The 20,713-nt window shown below is 47.3% G+C and overlaps 1 long non-coding RNA gene and 1 pseudogene across 1 annotated transcript in view; one reads left to right on the forward strand and one right to left on the reverse strand.

Moving 5' to 3' along the window:
- The window catches only part of LOC144173379 (uncharacterized), a 72,456-nt gene that overhangs the window by 33,138 nt on the left and 18,605 nt on the right, over positions 1-20,713 (reverse strand). The gene's annotated exons all lie outside the window — the stretch shown is intronic.
- Positions 645-7,894, forward strand: LOC144173368 (uncharacterized; annotated as a pseudogene).

A 20,713-nucleotide genomic window follows, 5' to 3' on the forward strand; every position in this document is an offset into this window, starting at 1 on the left:
AAATGACGCAGAACGGCTCCACGCGCAAGAAGACAATGGCGCGTTCGAAATACCACAGAAAGGCTCCAACCAGGCAAGAAAAAAATGGCGCGTTCGAAATGACGCAGACAGGCTCCAGCCATGCAAGAAAAAAATTACGCGTTCGAAATGACGCAAAACAGCTCCAGCATACGAAATTAAAGCAAGCACAAAAAGAACAGAACTCCCGCTGGCGCAGTTTCAGGCAGGGGGCGCGCGAGCACTGAGAAGGCGGGAAATTTGAACTGCACGGGGTAATAGCAGTGAGCAGATAACGGCGGTAGAACCTCAGTTCAGGCCTCTTCACTCCGGCGCGCCTTCGTGTGACGTCATTCAACCTTTCCCCAGGCTCTCACGCCGTACCAGCATCGTTTCGGGGTGTCCGGGCACGTTGACAGGCAAGGCGGAGGGTGACCTCTCTCGAGAGAGCGAGCACCATGGCAGCCCGTAGCTTTGCGGCAGCGCCGTGAGTTATCCGAGTCCCCGGAAGGTGGCGGTAGCCGCGACAATAATTTCATTCTCGGAGTCTGTCGTTGAACGAGACCACGCCGTGGCCGTGCGCGCTGTTCCGTGTTGCAGTAACCACTTCCGCCGAATTTATTTCGTTCACGAATGTATCCTGAGACATGGGGCGGTGCTGTGTACCCAGCTGTCGAGGGAACTATGACAATGGTACGAAAGTCCGCTTATTTTCTTTTGCGAGAGACACTAAGCGAAGAGCGGAATGGCAGCGGGCTGTGCGACGGAGCGACGTCGACGTGAGGCTGTTGAAGGACCCCAGGGTAAGCTGCATCAAGCGTACTCCTTCAGAATGGACGAGATTTCTCGTAATTACCCCAGGAGATGCTAATTGGTGGTGTTTTTGTTGCGGTAGCGCGCAGGTTTGCGAGCGTCACTTCAAGCCGGAACACCTGCTTACGACGTCAACGTAACGGACTGCGATGGACGAACCATTGAAGCTCCTATTAAGTTGGCACGGCTAACTCCAGACGCCTTCCCAGCCATTTTTCCAGACTGCCCTTCGTATATCTCGGATTCGCGCACGTCGCGAGAAGAGCCCGAAGTGAAAAGAAAGCGGACTGAAATAGAGCTACTCCATAAAGCCATAAACGAGCCCCAAACAGCGTTTGAAAAAGAAAAAAAAAAACAGTACAAATTTGCTAATCTGGGTGAACTGATTTCTCGGGTTAACGAGCAACCGAATAAGAAGTTTTGGTGTGCAACAGCATGCGAGACATGCCTCATCGTCGCCCACATCAAACCGGCGTTGCAAGCACCGGAGATGCTTGTATCTGTGGTGGTGACAGAGGATCTGTCCGTTTCCGTGTATTTTAAGTGCGCTCCGTTGGTGTCGGATGATGTATGCATTCCTGACGAAGTCCGTGATGTCCGTGCGCTGGACAACCTTCTAGACAGCGTGGAGCGCTATTGTGAAAAGAAGACCCATCAACAGGAGGACAAGGTGGGAGGAGTGCTTAGGCTGGTTATATGCTTGCTGGATGACATTTGTGATGATGAGCTGCATGATGATGAGAGGGCTGACGCACTAATCTTCCCGAAGGAAGAGTGCAAGCTGCTGACAAAGAAGTGCAATGGTGTGCGGTATTCTGCAGAGCTTTTAGTTTTTAGCAGTATATTGCACACAATTTCTCCACACGCATAGCAGTTTTTTCGCCACAGCAACAAGCTTGTCTTGCCGCGTGACACTACCATCAAGCGAGTTTCTGCTCCACATGACGTAAGCCCATCGAAAACACAGTGCGAAGAAGGTTTTCTGAGGTACTTTAAGCGCAGAGCAACCATTCTGACGCCTCATGAAAAAAATGTGACAGTAATGTTTGATGAAATACATCTGCAGCAGTTTTTAAATATAAAGGTGGCTGCCTAACAGGGTTTTCTGCGCATTGTGCGGAACCAACAAAAACAGCGCATGTGTGCATGCTACAGTCTTTGCTTTCGTCTTATAAAGATGTTGCTCATATCCTTCCGGTAATTCGTAGCTAGCAATGGAGCTGCATGGTGTTCTAAAGAAACTAATCATGAGGCTTGAAAGTGCTGGTCTGCATGTTGTTGCGGTCATAACAGACAACAATGCCATACACAGGAAAATGATGTCTCTATTTAGCGAGCAAAATGAGCCAGGGATTGTTTTTCCTCATATTGCCAACCCGCAGCAGCCATTGTGTCATGTTGTGGACACTGTTCACTTGTTCAAGTGTATACGCAACAATTGGCTGAATCAGAAGGTTGATGATGATGATGATGAACAAACGTTTATTATAAAGCAAAGGGTTGGGGGAAGGGGGTGTGGTCAGCCTCCTATGTCCAGGAGGCCGCGAGAGGACGCCGCCGTCACCGCCCGGTCGACCAGCATAGCTTGATCTTCACGGTCGGAGCTGGTCAGCAACCTCTCCCACTGCTCACGGGAAGGGGTGGGGGTCAGGCGGGGAGGGAGGGGTGGAGAGTGCGGGCATTCAATGACAAGATGGAAAGTGTCTAGTGGGGTATTACATGGTTGACAGGTTTTCGGGTAGAGCGTAGGAGCAATGTGGTGAAGTCGTGTACAGTTGTAATAGGTATCTGTTTGTAGGCGTCGCCAGGTGTATGCTTGGGCGTGCGTGAGAGAGGGGTGCGGCGGAGGATATTTGTAGCGGAGGTGCCTGTAGTGGGTGAGAATTGCTTCAGTGGTGGTCAGAGGTTCGGTGGTGATGTCTTCCGTGGCTGCCGATTCGGATGCTGAGGATACCCGGTTGTGGATCTCGCGGGCTGCAGCATGGGCTGCTTCATTCCCCAGCAGGCCGGTGTGAGCAGGGGTCCATATTATTGTGATGAATAGTTGAGGGGGAAGCTTTTGCAGAAGCAGAATAGCTGCTACAGGAGCTTGTCCACGACGGTAGCGTAGGCATGCCTGTAGAGAGTCCGTAACAATCGTGAGGGGGTGTTCACTGCGGTGCGTGGTAGCGGCGTGAGCTATTGCGATCGATTCAGCGGTAGTGGAGGAGATTCCACGATAGGTAGCAGCAGTCATGGTGGTACCCGTAGAGTCGAGAGCCACAATTGTGGTACGCCGGTCGTGGTGAGTAGACGCAATATCTGTATATCGGACGTGTGGATCCTTGTCCAATCTTCTTTGTAGCATTCGGACACGAGCTATTCTTCTACCCCTGTTATGACTTGGGTGCATGTGCCTCGGGATAGGAGCGATATGAATACGTTGACGCAAAGAAATTGGGATCGGATTGGGCGTATCCTGAGCTCTTGGGGTGTCATGTCCCAGAAGACCGAGCAGGTGTCGTCCTGTTGAAGTAAGTTGAAGGCGATGGATTTGGGTCGTGCGTTGTGCTTCAAGAAGCTCCGAAATAGTATTGTGAGAACCCAATTCGAGGAGTTTTTGTGTGGGCGTAAAGGTGGGCAGATGAAGGGCCGTTTTGTAGGCTTTTCGTACTAATATATCAAGTTTTCTCAATTCGGCGGGTTTGAGTGCAACATACGGCGTCCCATAGGTGATGCGGCTAAGCAGCAAAGCTTGTATGAGCTTGCAGGATTCATTCTCCCTTAGCCCTGCATGTTGGTGGCTTACACGTTTTATCAGATGGGTAAGCTGGGCGCATGTTTTGTTCAGTTGAGGGATAAGGGCGGCACCAGAGCCATCGTGATGGAAAGGAACGCCGAGAATACGTAGAGTAGACACTTGGGGGATAGAAGTGTTTTGGATTTTTAGATTAGGATTCATTGGGGGTTCAGGAGGTCTACCTCGTGTGCGCGAGCGAAGCATCAGCACTGCAGACTTCTCGGCTTGACAGCGAAGCCCTCGTGGTATGAGATACGTATTGATGGTGTTTATGGCTTGCTGTAGGGTGTCTTGTTGGGCTCCGACTGACCCTTGAGTTGTCCACAACGTGATGTCGTCGGCATAGAAAGCATGGTGAAGGTCCGGGATGTGGTCGAGCTCTACGGGTAGATGAAGTAAAGCAATATTAAAGAGGAGGGGTGAAATGACGGAGCCTTGGGGTGTGCCGCGCGCAGGCATGTTAAAAAGGGGGGTCGAGTGCGGGCCGAGTCGAAGTGTGGCCGTTCGGTTGTGGAGGAAAGCCTTGACGTAGTTGAAGGTTCGATGGCCGCAGTGTGTAGTGGCAAGATTGTCCAGAATTGCAGAATGGTAAACGTTATCGAATGCCCCCTGCACATCGAGAGTCATGATCATTTTGGGATGGCTGCGGCTAAGGGTTTGGATTACTTGCTCTTTGAGTTGTAGCAGCACGTCTTGAGTGGATAGTCCAGTACGAAAGCCAAACATGGTGTTGGGATACTGTCCGGTTGTTTCAAGATGCGTGGTTAGACGTATATGAACCAAGTGCTCAAAAATTTTGCCAACACAAGACGTAAGAGAAATAGGTCGGAGATTGTTGAGTCCTAGGGATTTGTGGGGTTTCGGTATGAGGATGATATCCGATCTTTTCCACTGTTCAGGTAGAGTTCCGGTTTCCCAATGTTGATTGAAAAGGTCAAGAAGGGCTTGTATGGTTTCGTCGTCGAGATTGCGGAGTAGTCGGTTAGTTATTCGATCGTGTCCAGGGGCACTGTTGCGTGTTAACATTTGTAGCACCTGATGGAGTTCTTCCATGGTGAACGGGGAGTCTAGCTCTGCATTGTCATTTCCAGTATATCGCTTGGAATCATTTGATGGTGGGTATTGGGATTCGTGGCCAAAGATCTTCCGCCGAACGGATTGAAGGAGTTCCTCAGGTGATAAGTCTGAGGTTTGTACTAGGCGGTGAATTTGGTTTGAAGTAACGGTGCGCGTCTGTTCTTTGTCGATGAGAGAGCGCAGTATGTGCCATGTTTTCTTCGTGCTTAGCGTACCTTGAAGCTGGTTGCAGAAAGATGCCCAGTTTTGTTTCTGTAAAATTTTGGAGTAATCTTGGGCTTGTTGGTTTAAGATAGCAATACGTTGCTTTAAGCGTTTATTGTGCTTTTGTTTACGCCACCGCCTAGTAAGACTCTGCCTGGCTTCCCAAATGTGGAGGAGATGTGGGTCTGCTACAGGGTGTTCCGTCGTCAATGATATCGTTGCCGTGTGCTTCCGCAGCCGTTGTTTGAGTGCATCAATCCATGCGGCGAGATTTTCTTGCGGGGAAGGGAGAGGGGCGTTATCTTCGCGGAATTTTTGCCAGTCGGTGATTCGAGCTTGCCCGATTCGTATTGGATTAGTTTGGTAAGTTACTCTGATGGAGATAATGGCATGATCACTGCCTAAGCGATTGGCTTGGCACGTCCACTTTATTAGCGGGCAGTTCTTCGTAAGGGTGAGGTCCGGAATAGTGTCACGCGTTACGCTATTTCCGATGCGGGTAGGTTGAGTAAGGTCGTTTTGGAGACAAAGTCTATGATCGTGGATGGCTTTCTGTAGGCGCGTGCCTTTCTTGGAGTTTTGGTGGTATCCCCATCCCATATGTGGAGCGTTGAAGTCGCCAAGTAATACGAAGGGGGCGTCTCTTGCTACTGTAATAGCTTTTTGGATGAGGGTATTGACATCGCTGAGTTGATGGGTAGGTGGGCTATACACGTTGAGAATGAAGAGTGATGTTGAATTTGTTGTTGTCGGCAGGATTTCTACAAACGTGTTGGGGGTATCAGAGGCAATGATGTGAGTTCACACCGGGAGATGAGCTTGTACAAAAGTAGCCGTCCGGTGGTACGGGTCAGTTGTGAACGTTTGGTAGCCAATCAGTTTAGGTTGCGGGACATTCGTTTCTTGAAGGGCCACTACGTCTGCAGGATCAGATGCGAGGAAGAGATCTAGTTGATGTTTCTTGCTTGTGAAAGATCGGCAATTCCATTGAAGGATGTGCAGCGGTACGGTGGGTTGTGTCTTCATGGTCCAGGTGTAGTCCTAGTGTCTTGGGAAGTGTGTGTTTGTTGGATTGTGTGTGAGGGTGGAAATACGAGCTTGGCTTTTTTGATGATCGGTGTGGCAGGAGAGGACTCGGGTTGTTGGTGCGGAATAGGCTGTGCATCCATGGATTCTTGTTCTTCGTTGGGTACGGATAATGTGGCGCGTTCTTCGTTGGGTACGGATAATGTGGCGTGTATAGGAGCTACTGCTTGGTGTATGGTGTTGGTAAGTGTGGCCACCGCGGCCTTTAACTTGAGGTCAATCTCAGTCACGAGGTGTGTTTCGAGGGCAGAAACCTGTTCGGCAAGGTGGTTGTGCCGCTGCAGGAGTTCCATGTGCTGTGCATAGACATATTCGAGTGTCAGTTGTGTTGACTGTGATTGGTGGTTGGTGGGAGGGGAGGGGTTGTCATGGGGGGGAAAGGGTGGAGCAGTGGAAGAGGAGGCAAGAACAGCTGACCAGCTCACCTGGTGGCGGGGCGCTGGCTGGTTGGTCTTGGGTAGAGCCGGGAAGTTGTCCTTGTCCAGTGGCAGAGTCGAAGTGGGTGAGTTTTTTGCGTAAGTCTGATCAGAAGTGCTAGTCGGGGGTCTGATGGGGGGGCGTGAACGTTGTGGACAGTCCTTGTTAGCAGTTGGATGGGGACCGTCGCATAGTTTGCATTTCGGTACACAATGGTGAGTAGCAGAGGGGTCCACAGTTGCACATTGTCCACAGATGGTCTGAGGGGGTAAGGGGCACACATCTCTTCGGTGTCCAGTGTCTCCACAGTTGGTACAGACTTGCGTCATCCGGCGATAAGGATGGCACCTGACGAGCTCACATCCGAGTTTGACGTAGTATGGGACACGATAGCCGTCAAATGTTAGTAGAACCGACCTCGTCTGTCCCATAAAGCGGGCGTGGACCAGGTAGGGTTCATTGGGGGCTAGGAGTTCATGTAGAGTCGGCAGGTCAATTTCCTCCGAGACGCCATTGATAACGCCTCGCGAGGTGCCCGGGGGAGGCTTCATGTAGGCACGAACTTGGTATGTGGTGGAGAGGATGGTCAAGTCCGTGATTCGGGATATGCGGTCGATAAGATCGATGTTCTTGGATCCGATTACTACCAGGTTTGTCGTGTCTTGATTTATGATAGTTACCTGGCGTATGAATTCTGCGCGACCGAAGCCGGTGGTGGTGAGAAGGCTGTTGGTGATTTCAGATGTGGCCCAGTTTTTGACGCACACGTTGCCGGTCGGTCGTATTACCGCGACGAACTGGTCGGCCGGTATATGCGGAGTAGGAAGTCTTGACGCTTGCGTAGGGGGTGCTTTCTGGTCCGTTTTCAGTTGTTTGGAGGCATTGCGTTGCGATCGCTTGCTGATAACTTGTATCCAAGGGTTTGCCGGTAGAGAAGAATGCTCGCTGTGCGCTGTGAGCGCTGCACGTTCCTCGTCGCCGCAATCCATGGTAGAGATGTCACGAGCTCCGCACGTGGGATGCAGCCGGCAGCTGAAGGCAGCTGCGGCGCGAGGCGAGGCCGATGCTGTTCCTCGCTGTGGCGTTAGGGTTAGCCCTCCGTTGGTGGTCGTGAATTTTGCAATAGGCAGGGTTACTCGCCTGTTGGATGGATCACGACGAAAGTGGTATCAGGGTAATCCGTGCATCGTACCGGTTCGATTGGTGGCGAGATCAGGTGGGCAGGAGGTGCCCGTCCGCGGGTGGCGAAGCTAGAAGCGGGAGCCGAAACGAAGCGCGTGTGGCTGTGTCGGCCCCCTAGTGGCGAACCTCTCAGAAGGTTGATGACGTGTAATTTTTGTACCCTCCTTTTGAAAGCTTTCGAAGTAGTGAGGGCCAAAAAGCTTCGTTTAATTTTTTGAGGAAGCTCTACCATGGTGAACAGAGCAAGCTTGCAAAGGTTGCCTATGGTCTGACCTATAAAACACTTTATCCAAGCCACCTATAGCATCAAAATGTGAAATTGGTGTTGAAAGTTTTTAACAGCTTTGTGTCATCAGCTTTGTCACTTGAAGCGCAGAAATTGCATTTGGCTGCACTGCAGGAAACGGCCACCTTTATTCATTTGATTGTCACCTGGTGGAGCATTGTGAATGTTAAGACTCCAGAAAAGGGGCACAGACTACGTGATGTTTGGCAGCAGCTTGTGAAGGATATGTCTTGTTTGCAAGTTCAGTATCTTGATCAGTTCATAACCTGGCTTGACAGGTGGAGCCGGAGGGGAACGACGGCTGGTGGTTTGACAAAGGAGACCCACTTTGCTCTACGGCTAAGCACGTATTCATTGATTGAGCTGTCACGGTATTGCCTTGATGAGCTGGGCTTTAGGTAAGTTCTTTTGGGTTAGTTTCAAACAGATTGCCTTGAGGCCAGGTTCGGGAAGTACCGTAAAAACCCGCGTATAATACGAGATTTTTTTCCAAATTTTACTATGTAAAATTTGTGCATCGTATTATATGTGGATCCCAAAGTTTTCAGCCGAAAATGTGCACTTTCGGCTTCAGCGGAGGGTGCGCCATCCTGCGGTGGCGTTAGCTGGCTGCTGCTTCTCTCAGCCGGCGCCATTTTGATTGTTTTGACCACGCGAAGGATCGGCACGTTCACCGCAAGTCTATCACGATGTCGGGTGCACGAAGGCAGTATTCGGCTGCAATTAAAAGAAAAGTTATTTTATGTGCCGAGACCATCAGGAATTGCGCCGCAGGACGGCAGTTCGGCGTCACCGAAGGCAGCATTCGCGGGTGGAGAAAGCAACTGGTGCTTGACGGGATAAAATCTGTATGTTGTCGGCGGCCTGGAGCACTGTTGGGGGTTCCCTTCAGTGCTAGTGTTGGACGCCTTTCGCTGCCACCTGGCCGATTCCGTGAAGAAGTTGTTGCGCGAACCCCGCACCAAACTCATTGTCATTCCAGGAGGAATGACATCCCAGCTGTAACCGCTAGACGTTTGCATCAACAAGCCTTTCAAAGACTGCATCAGGTCCTGCTACCAAGAGTGGATGAGGTCAGGAGACCCGTAAGTGACAGCTACCGGATGGCTGACGCGGGCTTCTCCAGCGGTGCTTTGTGGCTGGATCGCGGATGCGTGGGCCAGCATCCCAGAGGAGCTCGTCAATCGCTCTTTTAAGAAATGCGACATCTCGAACGCCCTTGATGGCACTGAGGACCACTTTCTGTGGGAAGACATTTTCGACAAGGCGACTTCAGGAGACAGCAGCAGCGAACCTGACGATGATTGAACAGACGTCGGGAGACAGTGCGTGCGAAAACTCACAATGACGGAACGGTAACTGCAGTGCAAATAAATGTTTTCTGTGCTCTTTACCTCGCATTATATGCGGGTGAAATTTTTTTTCTGATTTTGACGTCCCCGAATTACACCTTGTATTATACGCGGGTCCGTATTATACGCGGGTTTTTACGGTACTGCCAAATGTGTGGATCTCACTACAATGTGTCAATCACAGAGGTATTCGAAGCGGAGACAAATATTCGCCTACAGAAAACTTTCATGCTGTAAGACATGCCGCAGTCATTGGAACCAAAAGAACAGGAGCTTGATACCGAGATGCTAATAGCAAAGTATGCCATCTAACTCACCGAAAGTGACCTGAAGGCATCACAAACTTACTTGCTTGCATTGGCATAAATTGCCGGGTATTGTGCGCATGCTGTAATTGAATGTCAGCAATGTGAGGATTGTCAGTCACAGCTCATGATCACTGACCGAGAACTCATTGACAGCATGAGCAGAGGAGGCTTGAAGTTTCCGCAGCATTTAGTTGTTAATGTGGTTCTTGACATGAAGACAGTATTAGAGCACATCGTAAGCAAGGAACAGGAGCAGTGGTTTCATGCAGAAGCCAACCAAAGGATGGTCCTCTTGAGGATCATGCAGTTTCTACAAAGTGCATGACGGCGAGGAGTTGGACATGTGTGCAAGCGGCCACCATCCAGATACCGTACTCAAGAACACTCTAAAACCAGCTGGCAACACGCTTCTAAATAAATATGTTGCTTGCAGGAATGACAGTGTCATGAAAGAAAGAGCCTGCTCAAAGCAAAGAAAGTTGATTACGCTACAGTAAACTTTGCTAGTGGCACGTCGCTAAAATATAAAGCAAGCTTTACTAATGGCTAGTTTTTTTAGCTGACCAGTTAGGATTTTCTTTTTGTTCCATAATGTGATTATGGCTTTGAATATGACTGTACAAACTGCTAAATGTTTGTTCCTTGAGATACTCTTTATACATTGTAATAAAAACTCCAGTAGCTAGTTTGTTTCGTTCTTTAAGCGGACCAGTTCGGTTTTTCTGTTTGTCTCACAATGTTATTGTGGGTGTGAATATGATTGTGCCAGATGCTAGAAGTTTTTCGCTGTGATACATTTTGCTACATTGTAATGAATAATCTAGTGCCTTGTTTTTGCTTGTTTGTTTTTTGCTTAATCTTGTCAGTTTCGGTTTTTATGTCGCACAATGTGGTCATATATGTCAATATGACTATACTAAAAGCTGGAAGTTCCTGTATTTCTTATGATACATGGTACTTACACTGTAATAAACCTTCTGCAAGGTGCCCGGGACCTGTGTACATTTCTTTTAAGTGCTATCTGAAGCAGTCACGTCCGCCAAGATGGAGCGCAACAGCAGTATTTCATCTTGATGTGAAATAACGTTCGTTGAGAAATTTTATATTCTATGCCTTTAACGCGGCAATGGAGAAATTAATGTTTTGCTCAACTGTAGTAGGCGCCGTGCGGGAAGCGTCCGCGTCGCAGCGGCTCGCGTGCGCGCGCGCGTCGAGGGGCCAGGTGTGTGACGTCACGGCAGCAGTGAAGAGGCTTGAACTTATCTAGATGGTATTGGTATAACCCATTATGGCGAATCACTGCTCTGCACTTCCGACAGGTTTCCAATTGAGTGTAACGGGTTTAATTTTTCTTCTCAGGCTGCCTTCTTTGTGTCCACGAAAACGCAAGGTGCTCAGTTTAAAAGAAAAAGTGGACATTGTCCCCAAATTCGAAGAGGACCCGAAGCGGAAGTGCGAGGACTTGGCACGCGAGCTCGGTTTGCCAGTGTCAACGCTGAACAGTTGTCGATCAGCAAGAGGAAAGTCGAAATAAGCTGCAAGTTTTCGGTTCTGGCGTAAAACAAACGCGAAGTGCGAAGCATCAGCAAATCAGAAGATTTTGGTGACTTGTAGTGAACGTGGTTTGCGGCCTGGAATTTCAAAATCGCCTTCGTATGGCGGCGGAAGCAGTAGTGAAAAAATGTGAATTCGCGCGTTTTGCTGCAATTGGGGCATTTTAACTCGTCAACGGAACAGGATGCGCGATCATGACTGCCACCGCACTTTGAACACCTAAGCGAAAATTTGCATACTTCTGCCACGTGTCCGAAGCGCTGCGCCGGCATTTTTTGCATTGCCGAGGTCTTTCCACGTAGTCATACACGCGATAGTGCTTGTAACCGATGACGACGTGCTCAGGTATGGTTTCTGTGGAGAACACGATTTGGACACTTTCTGAGTAATGGCAAATTGGGCTGGTTGGTTCATAGTGACAAAAAGGAACAAGCAGCGCGAAAGAGACGAGACATAAGAAGGATGCACAACGACACAGTGCTGAACTCTCAACTAGATTTTCTTAGAAAGAACACACATGAGCGCGAGGTCGCGGGCTCGATTCCCGGCCACGGCGGCCGCTTTTCTGATGGAGGCGAAAAACAAAAACTTCCGTGTGTACGACATTTCGGCGCATGTTAAAGATCCCCAGGTGGTCAAAATTATTCCGCAGCCCTCGACTACGGCGCGCCTCATCGCCTGCGTTGCGTTGGCGCGTTAAACCCTACAATCAATCAGAAAGAGCACACATATATACTTCACTCTGAAGAGCTATGTGGCTTCACACCTTGTAATCCGTGATTACAACATAAGTTAAATCATTGTCGGTCTGCACGGGCCGAATACCACACAATGCGCACCGCGACCAGATATTAAGACATATTCACTATTAACTTGGCAACCGCGATTACAATATTGAAGGGCTGCACGTGCCAAGTACCACACTAAGGCACACCGCGACCAGTCAGCAACACAAATTCACTATCAGCTAACAACACTGAAGGAACGCTGACGCACTTGTCTCCAGTTTTTCTAATCTGATAAGCTTCTTAGCTTGATACCTCGATCCTTCTTGATCCTTCTTATGTCCCTTGATCCTTCTACGCTTGATGCTTTTTATGTCCCGTCTCTTTCGCGCTGCTTGTTCGGTGTGGTCACACTCTCTGAAGCTTTTCCCATTCTTCGAGCGATCTTAACTCGCACTCTGAGGCGCAACGGCTGAGAATTTCGGGATCTGAGAGGTCCTTGGCGACTCTTCGAACACACGCCTCAGTTTCTGGGCCGTGGCTCGCATTCCTTCACGGAAATGCCAGCCATAGAAGAAATTTTCAACAGACGCTCGGTTACGTCGGCATTGCGTGTGTCACTTGCGAGAAGTTCGAGGTGATAGTTTCGACGCACTTGCAGCAAGCCATTCGGAGGCAGAGGTTCCAATCTCTCCTTGACAGCAAGATGAATATACCTCGTAATTATTTCGCAGGCATCAACTGGCTTTACGACTACGACAGCTCCTTGTCCCAAAGGGCTCGCGATTGTGCTTAGATGAAGTGGCCCGTAGGAACGTTTAGAAGCACGGCGGCACTTCGGAGGTTGCACAGGCTGAAATGGCGGTTTTCACAGTTAACGGAGTGGATTCATTAACGCCGAGTCGGTAGGCTCTGACAAGTCCTCCATGTCATCCGGCACGCGGAGGACCCAAGATGAGTGCTGCAGGGGCTTTTTGTATCTGCAGGTTGTTCTGAAGAGGTAGCGAACAGTGAATCGGCGGGGGATCCCGGCTCCATACCTGAGCCTGGTGGTCCATCAGGTGGTTGTCCCGTGAGCGATGTTGACGGCAGCAAACACGAAGCCGTGCCCGTCAGAGGCAGCACATCCGACGCTTGAAATACTGCGTAACATGATGACAGCCTCTACAAATACCTAGTAATACGAAAATAACAGAGAGAGATCATCGAAGTGAGCTCGGGGGTAAGTCTTCGTCTGCGTGCAAGCCTGGAGAAACAGCAGAGCTGGCGGCCCCTTTCGCGACGGCGAGATGTTCAGCTCGGCCGGCGGTAGTTTCGTACGCATCGGCGTACATGTTTGCGTGTTCGTTCGGAACTTCAACCCTTTACTCCACCGTTTTTAGTGCCATAAAAGGAACGTGCAGTATATTTCACGGGCATATAGCTCACGGTGCAAATTGGTAAGCCCTGCCTAACTTGCGTTTGCTTTTGCCGGGCTCCGCCAATCGCAGAGCATTATAGTATGACATCATAGGTTCTGTTGCGGGAAATGAGCTAGTGGGTCGCATGGTCATTCCCTTTTTTCCTCATTATGTTGCTTATTTGAGCGAAGTTTGCGTTAAAAGTGGTGTCAGTATGGTTCTAACGAGGCAATCTTTCGAATGAACCAAACTTGTGTTTTCTCTTCATGGCTCCTTTAACAACCCCCGAGAATGTTTCTCTTCACGCTGTCAGGCATTTTTCGAACCGTATAAAAAAGACTCCGCAACTGGTTGCCGCATTTTCACTTAAAGTTTTAAAGTTGCGTTTAATGCTTTCTCACTAATATGCAGCACAAAACATAATGCATCCGCGGAAAGAGAATTTATTAGAAACTAACACTGTGAGCAGCTATGTCCTGCGAGAAGAACAATATTTACAATGCCCTTACACAAAGATCAAAATCACAGGCCAGGAGAGCTGATTACCAATGCAAGTTCACAGAAAGAGAATTTTAAATCTTAAGCAATATTTCAAGATGTAGTGAATCTGAACTATAAAATAACGAGGTCACCTTCCTCAAAAATGTGCGTACATTCCCGATTGATTTGACAAGAATAAAAACAAATATATCCATGTAAGCAGTAAAAAGCTTAAACGATTGTATTTTTAATAAAAAAGCGCGTATAAATCTGGTTATTTGTGATTATAAACACTGCAAAAAAACATTGTCGCATCCCGCCCTGCGAAAGTGGATGTCCAGCAAACCTGTTGTAAACGACTACAAATGGTGATGGGGAAGGGCATGAAATAATTCTCGTCATCTCGGTATGCTTGTCGCTTGCGCTCGTCAAGTGTCCCTAGATAAGGGCACAGATCTTGATCTATATCGGCACTCTTTTCCCCTATTGTTCCGTGCCGCCGCTTGATCATTCGTCATCTCGCATTACGTGACATGTGTTTATACTGCTACGGTTCATGGGCGTCGCCATTTTGTTGTTTATGCGTTTTAGTCGGTCAACTCCGATAGGCTTAGCTTGTCCTCCCTTCTCTGCGGCTGCGCGCGACTGACGTCATTCCAAATGCGAATCAAAGACAGCGTGCGCAACAGCATTTCAGCAGCAGAAGTGTGTCTAAAGATGATGCAAAGATGCGGCAAATGCTGGGTCCTGCTTAGCATCACGCATGCACTCGGCATATTGGGCAATAACTGCTCTATTTAGTAACACTAGTCCTGCTTAGCCTTCAAACATAATCTGCAAACATAATCTTTACCACGAATACATGGTGAGGGTGCCATTGTTCACACGCGCCTTATCATCCATAATGCGTTTTGATGCTTGTTTTGTGGTTTCCCTAAACGTATTCTGGGGCCCTATTCTCGACTGCACAAATTGCCGGCAATTTTTTGCGTAAGCACGACGTAAGCAATCAGTGACGTGCGGCACCTATAGCTATGACGACTTGCAGTGTAATTTGACGATTAACTCATAAAGATCGCAACCAAGGTATCAAACATTGTGCAAGAAAGATATAAAAACACTTGGCATGTACTATAAAAATTAAGACGGTAGCTGAGACTGACAAGAAAAACACATTTCTGGAGGTCAAAATTGGCGTCAACACCAAAAGGCGATCGAGTAACGTTGATCCAAAAGCGAGCGAAAGGCGGATGTGGAGCTAAAGTACATTACACAATTTTTTTACCGTATCTATTTCTTTCTTTCAATCGCTTTTAGTAACATAGCTGGGCTCTCTGCTTCAATGCAAGCTTTGTTGCGTCATCACCTTCCCTGCCGCCACTGCCGCCACGCCATCGTCTGCTGCTATGTTTTTATTTTATTTTATTTTATTTTGAATACCCTCAAGGCAATTACATTGAAGAGGGGAGTGGGTAAATACATAACAAGAAATAAGAGAAATGCTGTACAAAGAACACAATACGAGTACATATTACCTCTAAAAACAAATGTAAAACAAGTAAATAAGGTTGTAATCATTCTTTTACAACGTGAGAAATGCGGCTAAGCTATACATTTTGTAAGGAGGAATACGGGAGGTCAATTGCAATTTCGTGTCAGTTTGAGTTCCTGGCAACACTCATAAAAATAAAAATAATACAGCAAAACAAGACGAATTGGCAGGAACCAATGTATCGCTACAGACAATAGACAAATCTAGGTGATGACGTTGCATACAGCGGAACGAAACAAGTCCGGGTTGCGAATCATAGCGACATCAGTAGTAAGGCGATTCCAGTCCCTAGAGGTACGTGGAATGAAAGAATGAGAAAAGGCTTTAGTGTTGCAAGTAGGAATGCCAACTTTCTGAGCATGGTCTAAACGAGAAGATACGTATGAAGGGGGAGTAAGTAGTGCGTTGTGAAGCATGCTGTGTGAATATATTTAATGGAATAAGCACAAACGTGCAATTTTGCGTCGTGACGTCAGGGATGGGAGATTCAAGTTAGTTTTCATTCTGGATACACTGGCTGCTCGCTGGTAGTTAGAAAGAATAAATCGCGCGGCGTTATTCTGAATCATTTCTAACTGGTTACTCAGCACTTCAGTACATGGGTCCCATATAGATGAAGCATAGTCAAGTTGTGAACGGACAAGGGATTGGAAAAGGAGCAGTTTTACAGAAGAAGGAGCGGAATGAAAATTGCGTCTTGCATAGCCAAGCATTCGATTGGCTTTATTGGTGATATAATCAATATGAAGATTCCAAGATAGGTCAGTAGTGATGTGAACGCCCAAGTATTTATATGAAGTAACAGCTTCGAGGATTTTCCCATTAAGTAAATACGGTTGAGGGTTAGTAGCGATACGGGAAATTCGCATTGATTTGCACTTATTGGTATTTAATGTCATCTGCCATGTACTGCACCAATGGAATATGGAATTGATGTCGGACTGGAGTGCGCATATGTCAATATCGTTATCAATCTTCCTAAAAATGACACAATCGTCAGCGAACAAATGCAATGATCATGAGGCCCACTCAGGCAAATCATTGATGCAGATGCAGATGAGAAAAAGTAGGGGACCCAGAACGGTGCCCTGGGGTACACCTGAAGTAACCGGGCTTAGAGATGAAATGGTGTCATTGGCTGTGACAAATTGCTGGCGATGCACGAGGAAGCACTCAATCCAATTGATGATGCCGGTGGCGAGACCTATATTTCTTAGTTTGTGAAGAAGTAGCGGGTGCGGTACTTTATCAAACGCTTTCGCGAAATAATAAAAATGCAGTCGGCAAAAGAACGGTTGTCAAGAATAGAGTGTAGCTTGTTAGTAAATAAAATTTACTGGGTTTCGCATGAAAAAGACGCGAAAATCGTGCTGTGCGGGGTCAAAAAATGAGTTAGAATCAAGAAAGTTGGCAGCATGGGAATAAATTATATGTTCAAAGATTGTGCACGGTATGCTAGTGATAGATATTGGCCTGTAATTGAAGGGGGACTGTTTATCTCCAGATTTAAAGACGGGTACCACTTTGCCTATTTCCCAATCAGCAGGGATATTACTTTGTTCTAATGATTGCTGAAAAAGTTTAGCCAGGATAATAGAACAGTTGTGTTTGGTACTTTTAAGGAATTTGGAATTAATACCATCAACGCCAGCGGAAGAAGAAATTTTAAGTGAGTCAATAATCCTAATTATTCCATTTGGGTCAATTTGCAGAGGGTACATCGCTACATAGGCCCAACCCTTAAAGCTGGGTAAAGAAGAGGTGGAAACGGAGGAGAAAGCATCTGAAAATAGTTTGTTCAGCGCACTAGCACACTCATTATCGAGCATTGGTTCGCCGTTTGGGTCAATTAGCGTAATTCGAGAATCTTCCGTAGGGTTAACGACGCGCCAAAATTCTTTGGGGTTATTTTGCAAAAAGCTAGGCATCGTATTTGTCAAGAAGTGTTGCTTTGCAGTTTTGACAGCTGTGATATATTCATTGACTGCTGAGCGGTACAAGGACCACCTATAAATACTGTGAGATGTCTTGGCGAGACGGTACAGCCGCTTCTTTCGGTTTGATAAGCGCCTAATATTTGTGTTATACCAGGGAGCGTTCGGATTACACGATATTTCCCTAGTAGGTATGAAGCGCTCTGTTAATTCAATGATCTTGTTCTTAAATAACGCCCAATTGCATTCTAGCGATCGTTCATCGAATCCATCTAAGTAATCAACTATAAATAAATGCCATTCACTATTTATTTCCGAAAAATTGGCTTTGTTATAATTTCGAATGGTTTTTGTTTTTTTGGAACATTTTTGCACTGGCATTGTTACAGTTAAGTTTAAAAGGGCATGATCACTCAGTGTGGGCATGTACGTTATTTGCGAACATAGATCAGGGCAGTTTGTGAGAACAATGTCCAATATATTCGCGGTAGTTGGCGTTACTCTCGTAGGTTCCGGTACTAATTGTGTTAAGTTAAAGGCTAAGCATAGGTCAATAAATTGCTGGGTACTAGATGAAAACGGTATCGAAAATGGCATTGAGGGCGACCATTCAATTCCCGGGTAGTTAAAATTACCCAGTAAGAAAATAGGACATGCTGGGTATCGGGATACAACGATGTTTATAGCGTCGTGAAGGTCGCTAACGAACGCGAGCGGGGAATTTGCTGGACAATAGCATGCACCGAAAATTATTCTGCGATGCGACAGCTTAGCAGATACCCACACGATTTCTAAAACAGACGGTATGTTAAGCGAAAAGGATTCGAATTGTTTTTTAACAGCCACGAGAACTTCGCCCCCTTGCCTTGCGTCCCTATCACGGCGATAAAAAAGGAACTGGTTAAACGAATCAAAAAGTTCACTATCATGTATATTCCTAGGGAGCCAAGTTTCCGTTAACACTACAATATCTGCAGATGAAGAATTAATTGCTGATGACACTTCAGTGCGCCTGCTGATTAAGCTTCTGATATTCGTGAATAAAATGGAAGCATGCGTAGGATGGGAACTACTACCACTACCCCTCGCTATCCGTTATCTTGGTGAAACCGGAGGTTGTTCGGAAGGGGCGGAGGACATACCGGGAGTATTGTTTTCATGCGAATAGAGCGTGGTTGCTTCAATCACAGAGTCTGTTACGTGGTCGTAAACGTAGTATTTACCATTTAAAAGAAGTTTGTTACTCTTTAGTTTGAAGGACGGAGAGTTGGGCTGAGATTTGGCAAATTGGACTAGTTTTTTGCGAACTAGGCGTGTTGCAGGCGAGAAGTCTTCGGTAACGTTGACATTGCGCACTTTCAGATTATTCTTTTCGTGAAGAGTTTTGTCTTTTGTTTTAAAGCTAGAAAACTTAACTATTATTGGACGGCATCCTGAAGCTGAAAACTGTCCAAGACGATGCGCACGTTCAATGCCACTTATCTCGCCCTGAAGGCAAGATGAGAGCAAGCCAAGGATTTTTTCTTCTGTTTGATCCCAGGTTTCTTGTTCATCTAGCAAACCATGAAAGATTAGGTTATCCCTCCTAGCCCTATCTTCAAGTTCATTAACTCGAGACTGAAGAAAATGATTTTGTTTTTTAAGGCCGTCAATTGTAGACTGCACATCAACCTCGACGTCTTCTAAAGCTTGCAGTTTTTTTTCAACGACTGTCAGTCTAGTTCCGATAGCAGCCAGTCCGGCCTCAATACTTTTATGACTTGCATGAACCTGCGCAACACTTTCCTTCAATTCGTTATTGCTTATTTGTATTGTCGTTACTTGCGCTTGCACAACCTTTAAAATGCTCAAAATCTCGCTGCCATCTCCAGCAGCAGAAGTTCAGCACAATATATACACTCTGTCTGAACAGCGCAAAGCACCCGTGGGCACGGGAACAGCAATAAACATCGGTTGCTACTTCTTTTGGCGCACAATGGGATGTTGTTACACACCTGTGATACAAGCAGAGGCGGTTTTTGAGCCATTGTGGCCCCTTTGCTGCTCCAGTGCCCACTGACGATGTCGGGGGAACGCCAGCCTTTTATAGTCGATGCTGGCATGCTGGGATGCTGGGATGCTGCGATGCTGGCGTGATCACAGAAAAAGACGGCCGCGACCATCGCTTCTATGATACATAAGAGCAGCGAAGCACTACGCGTGATAACCGCGGAGCGCACCGATGTCGCCGATTCACTCATTCGTTAATCTCGACTTCAATCAGCGGTGTAATGAACCAAAGAGTCACTTTTCTTTAAATGTTTCTCTTGAGTTCGATCATGTGACCCAACAGCTTACTAGGACGAGTGTGGACAAATGCCATGCATTGGGTTCTCTTTGTCATGGAGAGGCTTGTACTGCCCTCTTATGTTGCGGTTACGCCAAACAAATAATTTTTATTTTATTGCCAAACATAAAAGCAAAATACTGCATGTTATATGTATGCTCCATGATCGCTGACTTGGAAGCAGTTGAAACTATAATTTGTTTCGGTAGGAAACATACTTTAAACAGCGTGCATGAGAAACTGTGCCTGCTGCAAATTGGCGGACATTTCGCGGCACCAAACGCCGGGGCAATTTTTTGCCCTATTTTGCTTGTATTTTGCGACAAAAACAGTCGCCATTTTCAAGCTGTTACGTAGCATTACGTCACTTTTACGCAGGCTGAAGTTGCCAGTGCATGACGTAATTGTTCCCGACAACTGTTTAAATTACGTCATGCCTTCTCAGCCAATCACAGAGAGGGCGTGTATTACAGGCATTATTGTTGTTGAATAGCAAAGACAGGCATACGTCGTCATGTCTAGTGCTTTTAGTCTGGTTTTTCATTGCCGGCCAAGAATTATGCGCTTTCAGTAAAGAGAAATAAGCCAAACTTTAGAACTGGTGCCCGTAAACGTCATAAAACGTCAAAATGACGACAGCACACACAACCGCTTTGTCAACCGGAAGCACGTGACCAAAGTAGAAAGCCAATCAGACAAGACTTCCGGCAAATCGCCGGCAATTTGTGCAGTCGAGAATAGGGCCCCTGATCTCTATGCTGTACGCCTGATTAGCCTGATGCATGCGCTCGGCTTGTTAGGGCTTGGCGCCTTGGCGTTTTTCCCACAGAGATGGTTTTTGCCCACGGCGATGAAACTGTTGGGGGTGCAAAACAAGTTTTAGTTATCCATGACATATTTATTTTAAAAGGCAACGACGGCGGAACCCTGTTCGTATTGCGGCCTACGGGCCCCGTCCATCGAGGCGCCCTGATTGCCCTGGTTACCGCCAACGATGTCGCATCAAGTTGCAGCAGGGGGAAAGCTGCGAAGCGTGCAGTGGTGGTGTTCCTATGCAGCGCCAAATAGTGCTCTCATGTAGGTTCTGTTTCGTGATTAGGGTTATTGGGCATATTAGGTATGCAAAAAACGTGTGTTTGTTTAGCCTGCTAGAGCGTATTAGCAAGATCTGGTGACACTCACATTGGCGGGGAAGCTCGAACGCGACTAGTCGCATACAAGTACACCCAATATTCAGGTGA

This window comes from Haemaphysalis longicornis, unplaced genomic scaffold, assembly GCF_048455015.1.
Source record: "Haemaphysalis longicornis isolate Haplotype H1 unplaced genomic scaffold, Haemaphysalis longicornis Haplotype H1 scaffold_1, whole genome shotgun sequence".
Classification (NCBI taxonomy): domain Eukaryota; kingdom Metazoa; phylum Arthropoda; class Arachnida; order Ixodida; family Ixodidae; genus Haemaphysalis; species Haemaphysalis longicornis.